Consider the following 1,575-nt stretch of genomic DNA (forward strand, 5'->3'; position numbering starts at 1 on the left):
ACAAAGTGCACATAAATAAAAGCAATTGCCATTTAAAATACCTATAGTTTAAAGTTTTGAAAGTGTGAGACCTTTTGCATTGTAAATGCTTGTTTCGTTAGGCTATCCACCCCTGTGGATAGTGAGCATATATTTCTTTACCACAGGGCAGTGGGCCTTTATCCCACCTTACTTCAAGGACTATAATCCTTCTATCTATCCATCCGCCAAGAAGACTGATAATTACATTTTGAGCATTGCTTAAGAAGTGTTACAGGTCCCGTCCGAGTTTTAGGGGGCTCTATATTAACGAAAGACTACATTATGACATGCATTGCTGTATAATGATGATCACAAATGTTTTAGGCTTTTGGCACTTAAAATGACATTACCCATCACTTTCGCCATACATTGAGAAGGTATCAGGCAAACAAAACACAGGCTCGGACCCCCGGATCAACTTCTACTAGAAGTTACAGCCGAAGCACAGCGCTGAATCGCTGAAGAAGGACATGGAAACGTTGGACTGTTTGAAAATGTGGATGGGGTCCACGTGAGAGATTATGCAGCCTCCGGGCTGGTAATCGTTGATGATGGCGCTTTTAACGAAGCCCTCGGGGATGACCCTGGGGCTGCTCCAGTTTGCAGATGACCAGCTGGTGCACCCAGGCGGGGATCTCATCAATGTCACCCTTGGAGTATAGCCGCTCCTGGCCAGGCCTGTGCTTCTACAGCTGTCCCACATAAGTGTAGCCCTCCCTGAAAAAATACTTGTTGCACAATGGAGCCTGGTCCACAATGTGCTCCTTGTACAGCCCCTTCTCGGCAGTGCACACCACCTCGCCTATGCAGCTCTCGAAGCAGGAGCACTCTGCTGGGCTGAAGAGAAGCATCTTCCGGATCCCGTGCCTCACCCGGCATGCCTCCTCGACCTGGTAGTGGAGAGGCGGAGGAGGGGCAGTGGCGACTCCTCATGGTTGCTGTACTAGCCGTCTGATAGCTTCCTCTTGGAGCCCGGCTCCGGGCCTTTATGGTAAGGCATTATGGACTGCAACTTCTCCAGCAGGTTCGTGTATCCACTGGCGGTCATAAGGCGGGGCTCACATCACTCAAAACCGGTTACAGCAGGGAGAGCTGCCACCGCGCATGGCTCAGCTCTGCCATTCGGCACAAGGGCAATATCAAGACCAAAAAAAAGGAAAAAGAAAACGGGCAGAAAAGTTGTTTTGGTTTTTTAAAGGGAGCGTGGTAGGAGGGAGAGAACGGAAACAACGGAGTCAAAGCAAAGCTAAGGAGCGCGGACCCAACACTAGAGCAGCAGAGACATGGGTGAAGCAACACAGAGAGCTCGGGTGGGAGGAGGCAAAAAGATAAACAGGAATAAATACGAACAAGCATGCGAGTGGTGTGCGCATGTGTGCCACAGTGAGACATCTGGTTTCAATTCTCGCACCCATGTCTGGGCACGATAATTGAAACCACATGGTGGCCGTGCGGGTAACCAACACCAATAGGCCATGGGCGGACAATGCACCTGTCTTTGGCCAATTGTGAGCTGTCTTTGTTAAAAAGACGCACGCAGAAGCCAATAGCATG

At 49.7% G+C, this 1,575-nt stretch overlaps 1 pseudogene; it reads right to left on the minus strand.

Moving 5' to 3' along the window:
- Positions 1-367: 367 nt before the first annotated feature.
- Positions 368-1,069, minus strand: LOC147707458 (RNA demethylase ALKBH5 pseudogene; annotated as a pseudogene).
- Positions 1,070-1,575: the final 506 nt, after the last annotated feature.

This window comes from Lissotriton vulgaris, chromosome 6 (assembly GCF_964263255.1).
Source record: "Lissotriton vulgaris chromosome 6, aLisVul1.2, whole genome shotgun sequence".
Classification (NCBI taxonomy): Eukaryota; Metazoa; Chordata; class Amphibia; order Caudata; family Salamandridae; genus Lissotriton; species Lissotriton vulgaris.